At 30.9% G+C, this 13,639-nt stretch overlaps 1 protein-coding gene across 1 annotated transcript in view; it reads left to right on the top strand.

The window, feature by feature from the left end:
- Positions 1–688: 688 nt before the first annotated feature.
- LOC124365723 (unconventional myosin-IXa-like) overlaps positions 689–13,639 on the top strand; it is a 115,411-nt gene continuing 102,460 nt past the window's right edge. The window contains 1 exon segment of the mRNA XM_046821707.1: positions 689–1,047. The gene's annotated coding sequence lies outside the window, so the exon portion shown is untranslated.

Raw genomic sequence — 13,639 nt, 5'->3', positions numbered from 1 at the left:
TCAGAAAGTTTGAGAATTCTACAATAAAAACTATTTCGGGTTTACAATAAAGCTATTTCGGGTATACGAGTAAGTACTATAGTGAGATCAAGTCCAGTCAAAATACCATTTTTATAAATTTAATTCAGGATTGTAAGATAAGAACATTTCAGTAAACCTTAAATCGTTGCTTTTTATAATTTTATTATTTATTTTCTCATATTAGCCAATATTAATATGATTCTCAAGATTTCATTGTAGCTTGCAAGCTTTCTGAAACAGTTAAACATACTTCTTCGCTGATTTCGATGATTTATTTAGTCGATTCTTATTATTATGAAGGAAATAATTTTAAATTAAATCCTCATAACTAATATAGGAGTTTTTATTCAAATGGTTAAAAACTATTTACAATATCCAGGGATAGGTATATCCAGATTTAAAGTAAGAAATCAAAGTTAAATCCAATTATACTAACTAATACTCATGAAACACAGCGCGATCAACTTTAAGTTTGGTAATAGCGGTTTTGTGTTTGTATTACAAGTTATTTTAAAATATACTAACCATTCACAAGTAAAGAGTACGTTATTTACTTTCACTGTGACGTGTAATTTATATTATTTAATTTTTTTGGCTTTACAAACAGTTTGATCCAGAGGTTGTAATAATTGTAATTCCTAATAAAAAAAAGTATGAGTACTAGATTTCGTAGGAATAAATGACACGCCTTACATAGAATTTGCGGGTTTCCTATTAATTATAACTATTAAAATGTATAAGACTTTTTGAATGATCATTCTAACTAACGGTAAAAATATTGACACACGTTTATATTTAATTTGTTTTTAGTAACATATTTTGAGCCACCGTTAATCAAAATGCAATTAGAAATAAAACAACTGTTCCATCTGTTGGTCAAGTAGGCAATGGAATGGAGATCATAATAATTTAGTTTTGTGGATAGTATTATTGGTTCTAAGATTATTGAATTAGTTGGTGTTTATGCCATTGAATTAGTGTCAGTGATATTATCAGAGTGTAAAGAAGCTAATGTTGTGAACTAAGGTAAGTTTACATTGGTTGTATTATTTCTGTAGATAGTGAAATAAGATACCAAAGGGGATCCTCTGCCATTCACCTTTCCAGCTACAGGTAGCTTTAGTGAAAAACGTTCTATAGCTGAATTTGTTTCATTTCATACAGTTATTTCTTATATTTCAATAAATTAAACAACCAAACCACCCTTAGTGGGCAAACTATATTGATATTTTAATGCACACAATTATATTACCTAGGTTAGGCTATTATAGTATGCCACATACATTACATTATTATAGATCTAATATGTATTAGGAATATCAGTACATATTACCAAATTATGGCAGCTAAGAGTGGTTTTTATATGAAAATCTGTTAAGAGAGCTGTTACAATTAGTAGTATTTTTTCAAACCAAATATTTTATTATCAGAACATTACAAAATAGATAGTATACATCCTGTCATAAGATCATGTTTTACAATTTTAAAAATTAGGATGATATTGAAACCCTAATCAAGCATTAGCCTACTGGAATCTAACTTGCACTTTATTCATTAATATCAAATTTTCTATTGCCCTATTATACATAAATTCTGATGGGTTTATGGCAACAAGTTCCCAAGCAAAACAAGCTTTTAACACATTAGGTGTCATGGCATTTTAAATTGATTCTGGCTCTTTGTTGACTAAATGAAGAATTTGATCAACTGTTTATTGCCTGTGACGGTAAGTGTTCTCAATGATCATCCTGTTTGCAGTATAATAAGTGACCAACATTTGAATGATCGATAGCCTAATATTGAATCATGAATATCCATGACTAAAGAATCCTCGATATAACTACTTAAACCAAATTACATTATAGGCCTAGACATTTTAAATTAAGTATAAAAAGTATTATTGACATGGTGAATAAAAACAATCTAGGCTCTCTGTATTTATAAATATTACAAACGAAACAGTATATACTAACATTTCTATTATTTGAAAGATAAACGTGTCTGACACAAATAAAGCTTGTACATAAACATTCTACATACTGCCATTACAGATGGGCATTACTAGTGTCAGTAACAGGTAACCTACCTATTACCGGAAAACTGTTATTTCAGTAAAAGCTGGGCTAAATAATGTGTGTTCTCATAACAACTTGGTTTTAGGTTACTCTGTAACCATTAGCCAAGGCCATTTCATGCAGGCAATGAGACTAGGAATAAAAATATTACCTTATGAAAAGTTATTATGTGATATAAGTTGGTTTAGGTTAGGTTGTAGTAATTATGTTATTAAGTTAGTGGTAACAAAGTTAAACAGCCCTTAATAGCATTCACGTGATCCGAGCTTGAATTTAGATACTATATCTAGGGATGTTTTTCTTATTTGGTCAGAAAATACTGATAAGAGTTGCCTCTGGTCATCAGTGCTGGATTCGGTGGCGTCTGCCACCCCACGCTTTTGGTGAAATAAGAAAAACATCCCTCAAGATAGTACCAAAATTCAAGCTCAGATCACGCCGTGAGTGCTTGTAAAAATTATCTAACTTATTATATTTATAATACATATGTATGTATAGCCTAATATCAAATAGTAGATAAGGATTATGTAGTACCCAATAATTGTGTTGTTTAGTGAAAATTTGAATTAACCCGATTATAATTCTATCAGTCTATGTTACATTGTAGTGAGTTAGCTAAATATTTGTATACTAACATGTTATCATGGTAACAGGTTACTGGAACCTAATACCTCAACACTTTATTTTGTAATAGGTTATTGACCTAAAGAACAGTATTTCTTGTCTCTACCAGCCATTGTTTAAATACCATGCTCATGATTTAACTAAGTTTAAATTAATTTGGAACAATGATGTCAAACTTAATTACGTTATGGATTTTTAAGATAGCATCATAGTGAAGCACAATATTTTTATATGTCAAAGAAATATACGCATTTTAGATTATTGAAAATAATACAACTTTGTTTATATTAAGTTTGAGCAGCATAGTACTTAAATCACTTAATAGGGTAACATGTTAGACAGTATTTAAATCGTTCTTATCGTGATTCGAAATTATCGATTATTTGAGTGGACGCTTATTATGCAGCAACCTCCATCCTGTGTCTGTTAGTTCGGTAAATGTCCTCCACTTGTCTCATACATATGTAGACCAGGCTATGTCTCAACCACTATTTATTGTAGATTACATTTCTACATTTAAACATACAAAATAAAGTTGTTTCTATAATGTAAAGAATACGAAGAGTGAACAGTCATAGTTTTTTTAACGTTTCTTTGTATGATTCTCTGAACTTCAAATCTGATAATGTGAATTCCTTGTTTTTGCATTTGAACGTTCCAAATAACTGGCTGTTTGCGTTGGTTTCGACTATACCAAACCGTAAGAAAGTTTGGGTATTGCATTGTTTGACTAAGAACTTCAAAACAAGAATGCCTTAGTATATGAGCACCTAGAAATGTAGTGTAAAAATGGAAGTATACTACTAGGCTATAAGAAACTGTTAAAGTGAGATAGTTTTAGGGAACATGTGTAATGTAAATTTTATCCCAAATATTGTCGGTGTGCACTGTAATAGTCAAATTACAACATTTGAGAAACTAGTAAGCTACCAGGGAACAAAAAACTGTTATAAATGTATGTAATATATTATATACAAATTTGTCTAAGCCAATGTAGGCTATCTATTGAAATCATTGTCTTTATAAGGGTAGCCTGACATAAGTGGCCCAATTTATTGATTTTCAGAAACATTAATATTCTATAGGCCAAAACCATAACATTTTGATCAGTAGGAGATTCCTTTTATGCATATGAAATGAATGGCTGTATTTGGATATTAGCATGATGTCTTCTTCTCACATATCTTTGCAAAGGTGCATCTTTTAGATAGACATTCTTGGCTACCCCTTAAACTATCAATATTCAAGCGACAGAAATATATATATATATATATATATATATATATATATATATATCCTAGTAATATTTTTATCTTTGTCTCATTCCAATAACGCCATAGCAAATATGTTTGTATATTTTTTTGTGTCAGTGTATTCTCCTGAACACATCACAAATGGAATGATCAAATTCACTTTCCCAAGACATGATATCCTCCTGCCACTTTAATACCGAGGATGTATTGAAGGAGCTCAACAGTCTCGATGTCACCAAGGGCCCATGTTCATACTCAATTCCTCCATCCGTAATTAAACACTGCACAGAACTGCTTGCTCAACCTCTCACCAATTTATACAATAAATCTCTATCCGGCAGAGTTTTCCCTCAGATCTTCAAAATAGGCCATATAGTGCCCATTCACAAAAATTGCTCTACTAGTGGCATAAGAAATTATAGGCCCATAACAATATTACGAATCTTGGCAAAAGTATTTGAGAGAATTGTCCTGAATAAGATTATTTTCCAAGTCAGAAATATGCTACATCCAAGTCAGCACGGGTTCCTGTCTAACAAATCAACAACCACTAACCTCGTACAGTTTCAAACCTACATCATAGAAGCTTTTGCACAAAGACAGCAGGTGGACTCAATAGAGCTGGACTTCTCAAAGGCTTTCGACAGGGTATGCCACTCCATCTTGATCCGCAAACTTGAGGCTTATGGCTTCACAGGGCCTCTTCTCAGCTGGATTGACAGTTACCTGCGTGGGCGCATACTTCAAGTTAGATACAAGAATACCTTGTCCCACAGCTTTCCAGCTTCATCTGGCATCCCACAGGGTTCACACCTTGGCCCCATCATGTTCAACCTATACATTAATGATGTTGTTATTGCCCTCAAATGCAACCTGATCTTTGCCGACGACATAAAGCTATTCATGAAGATTTCTACCGAACTTTATGCGGCTCTACTGCAGGAGGACATCAACTTGGTTGTCCGTTGGTGTAGTACGAACAAAATGTCTTTCAATTTCAGCAAATACACGTCTATTACTTTTCATCACACCATTAATCCAATCATATTTGATTCTTCAATCATACACCATTGGTCAGGGTCAGTGAAACCAAGGGTCTTGGTGTTATATTTACCACCAATCTAAGTTGGGAGCAGCACGTTCTGAACACATGCAGCAGAGCCCTCAAAATTCTTGGTCTTCTCTTCAGAGTTTCTAAGCCTTTCTCCGACCTGCGCGTCTTGAAGACGCTGTATTGCTGCTTAATATGACCACACTTTGAATATTGTTGCATGGTGTGGTCCCCTCACCAGTTGTACTTGAGGGATGGCATTGAGAGAGTGCAGAGGAGGTTCCTGAGACTTGCGGGAGTGCACCTTGAATTTAAGTATCTGGATGTCCCAGTACAAGAAATTTCGTCTTATCTTAACCTACCTTCACTTGAAACAAGACGCTCCATTCAAGATGTTCTCTTCTTGTACAAGCTGGATAATGGAGTCATCGATTGCCCAAATCTGCTACAGAAAATAAATTTCCAAATTCGCACTGGCACAAGATCTAGGGTCCCTTTTGCAAGAACTTTGGTGACGACTTCCTATGCAGCCAACTGTCCTGTGATTAGGATGCAGAGACTTGGATGCTTGCTACCAGAACACATGGACTTTTTCTGCGCTTTCTTGGCTTCCTTCAAGAGAGCTCTATGTACTTCTCAGTGCTTAACCGCTCAACTTTAAATTTCAGAATACACACACGCTCGTGCACACACACACACACACACACACACACACCTGTGCTCTTGTTTAGTTTTTGATGGTGCCTTTAAAGGGCCATACCCATAAGTGTGATCGTGGTCACCCAGTGCAGTGTATTGATGGCACCTTAAAGGTCCATACTAACTGTCTTAGTGGTGCAAGGCTCGCTGTGCCTTATTGCCTGGCAGTGGGAATTTTTGTTTTTGTTATTGAATTATTTATATTGTTGTTAGTATATCCAATTTATCATTTTTATATTGTTCATATAGTTTATCTATCCAATTTATCATTTTTATATTGTTCGTATAGTTTATCTGTTTCTGTTTTTTTTTTTTTATTTTTTTTTTATTAGTATTTACGGCTGTTCCTTGTTGCCTTTTGTTGATATTTATTATTGTTTATTGTATCTCATACACGTATTACAAGGCAACTATCCATACACCTCATTTATTTTTTATTTTTGTGTTAGTCATTGTTACTAACTTATTATTATTATTATAAGTTATTATGCTCGCTTTTGTAATGGTTGATCCGTTGGAAATAAATAAAAATAAATATTATAAATGTAAAGGTACATGTGTTTTGCTTTCAGGTGTAAACTATTATTATCCAATTGTATTTACAGATTATTACATGGACATTCTTAGGATATCTGGTATGAATATAGGTCTATTGTTATTTTAAAAATTCCTTCAGGTTACGGCCAAGTGGTCTACAAAATAGCGAAAAATTCCATCTTGGTCTGTTAAGTTGTGGAATATCAAATAAAAAATGCTAACATAATCAACTTTTTTGTGTAAACATTGTTTTATGGCACCACAATAATTATGTGTTTAACCCTAGAACTGGCAATGGTGTCACTCTGTACTAGCGGCTCTATTTTAACAGCCTCGCAGACGTTTCTTATAATGTATCACATTTCATAACTATTAGTCCAAACATAACATTTAAACTATTAGTACAAAATGTAAGAAAAATTTTTTTTAAAATTTTTTTTGTAAATATTCCGTTGTGTAACTGCTTAACAATAAGCTTTACATCAAAACCGTAAATGTATAACTTATTCGAAATTTTGTCCTGATTCCAAAAATATATAATTATTGTAAATTTTACCTCAAAACGTATGTGTTACAGGGCTTTGTATGAAAAAGCACCCATATTTACTTATTTTCAAAAATGCGTACATTTCTAAATAAATATTATTGTTTGAGGTTAAACATAATCTCTTGACTGCATTTATATAAGTATGACAGTTAAAACAAAAATAAAATAATAAATTTTAATCTTACCTTATTTACATATGTACAATATATATACAAAGTTTCATTTTTCACTCAGCGTCACTAGATCCCGCCCTGCGAGCTCTCTAAGATCATTTGATCGGTCTCACTTTTTCACCCATACTGAACAACTAAAACTATAACCTAAGAAAGCTAAAAAAAAAATAATAATAACAACACCAAATACTATTGGATTCGTAACCTCAAACACAAAACCCAGCACTTGTTTACAGTTTCACAACAATGTGGTTGACCCGTACTACGTTCATGTCAGCTGTCCAAAAAAAAAACAATGTTTTACGGTAAACAAAGTAGACAATAATCGAAGTAAGAACAGTAAATCGGTACTATAGTTATTGCTCTTCCAGAATATATCAAATAAAAATCATTAATATGACCTTAATTGCCTAAAATTTCAATAACTGTACGTGTCTACTTTGGCGACGAATATTCGTCGTTGCCAAATCGGACAGGCCTTTGGCGACGAAAATTCATTTCATACCAGCTCTAGGGTTAATTAATTTCAACACAATTTTAATGGTAATAATGATGTTTCATAATCCAAATTTAATTGACACTAATTGGCTGTTGACATTTTTATGTTTTCTTTGATGTTCCAGCTGAAGTAGCCTACAGGTCTAAGAGACTGATACATTTGTTTACATTTAAATTTTATAATATAAGTGCTTTATTAGCAGTATGATGTGTATAACATAGCCAAGATATCCTATAACTTTTATTCCAGATTGAGCCAGTGAGGAATCAAAAACGTTTAATGAATTGGAAGTATTTTATTTAAAGTTTGTTTCTGGGAATGCTATTAAAACACTGTTAATGAGGAAAACGAGACTTCTACAACTCAAAACCTATCATAAATGATTACTGAAATGTCAAAACTTCCTAAGGATTTCTTCCTTATACCAGGAGTTGATATCTTTTTACCATAGTAGACTTCTCAATCTAAGTATGTATGTATATTTTCTTCATTGTGACAACAGGGCAAACTTAACTATGACATTTGAAATATCTTAGACCATAAAAAGATTTCATGAGACGTAAGTAGATCTTTTTTTTAACAGAAGTACACTAGGTTTCTGAGACCTAAGTGTATTTTCTTGGTCTTAACAATAAAGTAAACTCAAATTTGACACCTTAAATATGTTAGACCTGAAGTATATATAAATGGCCTGAAGTAGACGCTTTTTGGCCAAATTAGGTTTCTGAGACCTAAGTATATTTTCTTGGTCTTAACAATAAAGTAAACTCAAATTTGACACCTTAAATATGTTAGACCTGAAGTATATTATAAATGGCCTGAAGTAGACGCTTTTTGGCCAAATTAGGTTTCTGAGACCTAAATATATTTTCTTGGTCTTAACAATAAAGTAAACTCAAATTTGACACCTTAAATATGTTAGACCTGAAATATATATAAATGGCCTGAAGTAGTAGATGCTTTTTGGCCAAATTAGGCTTCTGAGTCCAAAGTAAAGTAGGTAAATATATTTCCTTTATCGGGACAACAGAGGTAAAGAACTACGGTATGGCACTGGAAACATATTAGACCAGAAGTAGATCACAAGAGTTGGAAATAAGTTTTTTTTTGTTTTTTTTTTTTTTACCAAAGTAGGTTTTTGAGACCTATATCCATATTTTCTTGATTGGGGCAACTAGGCAAACTCAGCTGTATTGTCAGAAATATAATTATTAATTTCAACCAGAAATTCTCCTTTACACGTAAAACTTGATATAAATTATTCCCTCAACTTCTGATCGTCTAACCATAAATTTTGAAATAACATGTAATCATATGTCTACAAATAGACAAATAGACAAATTCTTTAGACTACTTATTGTTATTCTTTGTAGACTACTTATGTTTGAAAAATATAAAAAATACATAAGTTTATCAACTAAATAGGCTACCGATTTTAAAAATTGCTTGTGAAGTTGTGGGTAACAGCTAGTATATATAGCTTTTGGTTCATCCACTAGGCTTATCTACTGGCCTATTTTTAAAATGATTAATTATTCGACCTTGACATTACTATAACTATTTCAACTGCAATGAGTAGGTCTACCAGATGTTGATGGTTGATTTCATACAATGGTTTCCCATGATAGAACTTGCCCTCTAATGAGATAAAAACCTAACCCTCACTCACACCCAACTCACTTTTAACAGTTTATCAGTTTACTATACCATAAATCACAAACACTCATTGTTCTTCACATAAACAAAACTAACAATAGAGAGAAGAAACACAATGTAAATAATACTATTTATGACGTAAACAAGTCTTAGTATCAGTCAGTTTATTTACCCGTCTGACCAAGAGGTAGCAGATAGGCAACATTGCAGGAATTTAGACACAGAATAAATTAATGAAAATGAAGTTAATATTTTTTTAAAGTACTAATATTTTCTAAATTTTCTATAAATATTTCACGCAATACATTATCAAATGCCTTAGTAAGATCTATAAAAATACCAGTCACATTATTCCCATTATCATTATTGCCTTCTAAGGTTTTAATAAAATCCGTTCCACCAATTACGATGATACAAAGCAAATTGATAGTAATACATTTTGCCAGAATCAAAATTTGTTATTAAAAATAAATTGTAAACAAATTAAACACTAAAAAAGACTCATGGAAATAATTTGACACCTGTAGAATACAAGGCATAATTTAAAAAGTCTGTAGTGTAAGTAATATATCTGTTTTTTAAGCCAAAGTATGAATCATTTTGTTTCCAATGTAGCTCTTTATGTAAATGCCATTTTTTCACATGAAATCTATTTTCTTCTTTCTTTTGTGTAATGTTCGCTGTAAGTAAAGTATTAGCTTGAAATGTTTTTTTTTTTTTCATTTGAATGGAAATTCATTAGGCATATTTATGTAGTTATTTGGAACAAATAGCAGAAAGTCCAATTAAGATCTCTGCAAACTTTACAATCCATCATTGGTCAGCAGTAAACCTTTTAAAACATTTTTTGTTTATTTTGTAAAAGTTAAAAAAGATTTGAGTAACTTTAATAGCACTCCTATCAGTCTACAAACTTTGAAACCTCTCAAAACTAAAATGTTTTTTTTTTTCATTTGAATGGAAATTCATTAGGCATATTTATGTAGTTATTTGGAACAAATAGCAGAAAATCCAATTAAGATCTCTGCAAACCTTACAATCCATCATTGGTCAGCAGTAAACCTTTTAAAACATTTTTTGTTTATTTTGTAAAAGTTAAAAAAGATTTGAGTAACTTTAACAGCACTCCTATCAGTCTACAAACTTTGAAACCTCTCAAAACTAAAATGTTTTTTTTTTTCATTTGAATGGAAATTCATTAGGCATATTTATGTAGTTATTTGGAACAAATAGCAGAAAATCCAATTAAGATCTCTGCAAACTTTACAATCCATCATTGGTCAGCAGTAAACCTTTTAAAACATTTTTTGTTTATTTTGTAAAAGTTAAAAAAGATTTGAGTAACTTTAACAGCACTCCTATCAGTCTGCAAACTTTGAAACCTCTCAAAACTTTGTTCTATATTTTTAAAATATGTAGATGAGAGTAACAAAATTTGTTAAAAGTCTTGAAGTAAATTTGTAAATGACCCGGTTAATGTTAGCCAATACATTTTGAGATATAGCTGACCACTTGAGATTATAGAGTACTCGTTGAAGCGAGGCACCCGTGGGCAGAGTCAAGTGAGAACGAGTGTCATCTGCTAACGACCCTGTAAGCGTCTGTAATTGCATCACACGGCATTGTTTTGTCCCACTAATTATCGAGTTGTTCCCACCGCTTTGATTAGCAACAGTAATCCTGCAGAAGTACGACACGCCCGCAAGTCTCGCTCACTCGATTCTTATTCTATTATGTGCCTCAGAATTAGATTAAATTATGTGCAAGGGGAAAGATGTGTGAGATTTAGGTGCAATTAAAAGTTGGCCTTATTTAGTAATTGGTTGTCAATTACGTACGAGTCTCAATGTTAATTTTGCATTATTTTTCGTCTTTGTGTTTTCACTTGTTCTCAGTGTTAATGTAATTATTGTTATTCCGGATGTAAGTTTTATTTCAATTCAAAAGATTAATTTGAAATTGTTACTTTTCCCAAATTTGTTACTGTAGAGAAAGAGTTTATGTGTGCATTTACTTCAACTATTTCCATCACAGTTGATTTTGTTGGGACTGATAATAAATAACAACCAAATTAGTTCAGTAAAATAATAATTTTTTTTTTTCTTTTTATTACAAAACTATTGAAATTTCAGATTATTTATGATGAAAGTATATATATATATATATATATATATATATATATATATATATATATATATATATACTTTATATATATATATATAAACAATATTATATATATATAATATTGTTGTGCTCTCTTCAATAATGCAAATCCACCTTTCAGTGAGCTATGAATTATAATAAGTAGAACTGATACAGTACATTCTCCTTAAAGGTTGTTGTAATTGTTATTTGAATGGAAACTTTAATAATGTCATTTGGTAAGTAATTTTTACATAATTTTTATTGGAACTGGTTCATAAGATTGTGATTCAAACAAACCAAAACACCAAGGCCTTGAAAAGCCATTGTTGTTTATATTGATGTACTTGAAAATCGTAATTTTGTTCTTTACAACTGTTAAACAACTTGAGGGTTTTAGAATTTTTGACTAATCTTAGCTGTAATAATTGTAGGCTAGTAATCATCAAATAATATGTTAAAGTAATTCTGGGCTATGTGCATTAAAGAAAATCACATAATTTTGTGACATGCAACAACTCTAAGATAACAATTCTCAGAACTAAAACCTCTTAACGAACTACAATTTATATAAGTAGAATGTCTAAACAAAAACAAATGTGTTTCAAAGTATTATTTAAATTTTCATACCATATTGAAGTAAACATATTGCTTTATGACTGTTGAACTGAAAATAGGCAGTTTCATGCTGTATAAAAATTCAAATTTTAAATCTAATTCTCTTTACACCCTAAAGTTTCAGGGAAGTATCTGTATATAAAAAAAGTGTAGTATTTAACCAAGTATTGGAGAATATCAAATGAAACTCATCAATTCAAACCTGTATTTCTTCAATTTATTCTGTTTTATAATATTTGCATTTTTTTTTTAAATAGTTTATATTGCAAAAATTTTTATTTGAGTAATAACATAAAGTAAATATATTTGTGTGTGGCACATTACTTGTTAGGCGGACATGCAAGTATATGTATAACTTTACATAATGTGGATGGCATTGAATGATAAGCAGAACTTTGCTAATTATTGACACCAGTTACCAAACTTAACTATGTTCACAGTCTACTGACAATTGACACTGCCGATAAGATCATTGCCATAAATAGGTGCAGTTATAATATAGTATTGTTTAACAAATTTTGTATTTTAAATTATTAAGTTTAACATTTATTTTTTTTATAAAAATTTATTGAAGCATTTTTAAAATTGAATAGGATTCCGTATCTAGAGTATTATCCACCCAGTCTTCAATACTGATCAATATGAGAGGTATTAAAAGAGTCATGAAAGCCTAATAAATACAGTATGAGGGTACAGTTTTGTTATTATATTCTTTGGTGTGAAAAACTGTTTTGTTGTGTTAAATTTGTTTTATCTCCGTATATGTATACCAAGAGCAAATATCAAGATATGTTCCAAAAATTAATTTTGATTTGTAAGTAATTTCCATTTTAGGACTTTATTCTAAGTAAAAGAATGGTTTTGTGAAATTAATCATCCATGTACGTGTGTGTGTAAGAATAGATTAATACTAATAAAATAGACTGATTTTGATCAAATACAGGCATTCAAATTTAGTTGATGAATATCTAAATATAATTTGTCTCCTTAAAGTAATGTTATTAATTTCAAAATAATTTTTGTAAACAACCCCAACAGTTATGATGAAATTTTTATTTTTTATTAACGCCCTCATCCTTATTAACGGTTAAAAAATTGTAGTATCACCCTATGTACAACATTTTTATTCTGTTTTAGATTATTGCATTTTACCTTGAAAAAAAAAAATTATTACAAGCTGGAAAACCACACAGATGTGTTTTTATGAAATTTGCCATTTAAGTCTAATGAATAAATATCATCGCAGACTTTGTATTTATAACTTTAAAGCTTACAAAACTGATCAGATAAAATTGCAATGAGTTTGAGTTTAAATAGTTTAGTCTAAAAATATTGTAAAAAACTAATGGTATAAACAATTGGTATGTCGACAAAATATTCTTACTGTACGACATTCATGTAAAAATGCAATTAAAACTCTGGGAACCCAAACAATGTCCCAATGACTACCGAACAACTCTGGTAATGCAATGACTGTGGATTACTATATCTAGCATTTATTTTGGCATTATTTATTTTATTCCAACATAATTTGTTTTCATATATTATTTGTCCCAAAAAATCCTTGCAATTTCCAGACTAGAAGTGTAAAGTATCAAGTTTTTGTAAGAAACCCCTATTTTAAGGAATTACTGTTCGGTGGATATGTCCAGCTTTAAATCAGTTAAACGAAGTTCATAAACGTTTTGAAACTTATTTAAATATTTAACCATCTTTCTCATTCCTTTGTTCGGTAGTGCTGTAA

This window comes from Homalodisca vitripennis, chromosome 7 (assembly GCF_021130785.1).
Source record: "Homalodisca vitripennis isolate AUS2020 chromosome 7, UT_GWSS_2.1, whole genome shotgun sequence".
NCBI lineage: Eukaryota > Metazoa > Arthropoda > Insecta > Hemiptera > Cicadellidae > Homalodisca > Homalodisca vitripennis.
Note: the sequence above shows the minus strand (reverse complement) of the source record. Positions and strands in the feature narration are given on the sequence as shown.